General features: G+C 54.2%; 1 protein-coding gene across 1 annotated transcript in view; it reads right to left on the reverse strand.

Annotated features, from left to right (window-relative positions):
* PPAPDC3 (phosphatidic acid phosphatase type 2 domain containing 3) overlaps positions 1-461 on the reverse strand; it is an 18,683-nt gene that overhangs the window by 1,310 nt on the left and 16,912 nt on the right. The window lies entirely within an intron of this gene.

Consider the following 461-nt stretch of genomic DNA (forward strand, 5'->3'; position numbering starts at 1 on the left):
GCAGGAACATGAGGGGCTAGATCCCTGGTTCCTGGGCCCAGATAAAGACCATTCCTTGAGAGCTGACAAGGTTTCAGAAGGATGGATAGAGTGCAGCAGTGGGGATGGGAAATGAGATGGAACATCTTGGGAAGGAGCTGGTCTTTATCCTGGCCAACCTCACTCCTTAGAGGAGGGCTATTTTGCTTCCCCATCTGCAGGGCAGCTTGTGTGGGGATGGTGGAGAACAGGACTTCCCCAGACCTCCTGCCCACCAGGTCCTGCTTGAGCTCTCAGAGCTGTGGAAAGGAGATGGAGCAAAGGAAAAGGTCTGGGAGGTGATTTTCAGAGCTACATCGCCCATTGGTCCCATCTCACCCTGGACAGGAGCTGGGAGAGAGCCAAAGCTCTGGGAATGCAGTCTCAGGAGCCCAGACTCGTGCCTTCATTTCAGAGATGTTGCACCAGAGCTGCCAAGAGAA

Source organism: Chaetura pelagica, unplaced genomic scaffold (assembly GCF_000747805.2).
Source record: "Chaetura pelagica isolate M959 unplaced genomic scaffold, ChaPel_1.0 scaffold405, whole genome shotgun sequence".
Lineage (NCBI taxonomy): Eukaryota > Metazoa > Chordata > Aves > Apodiformes > Apodidae > Chaetura > Chaetura pelagica.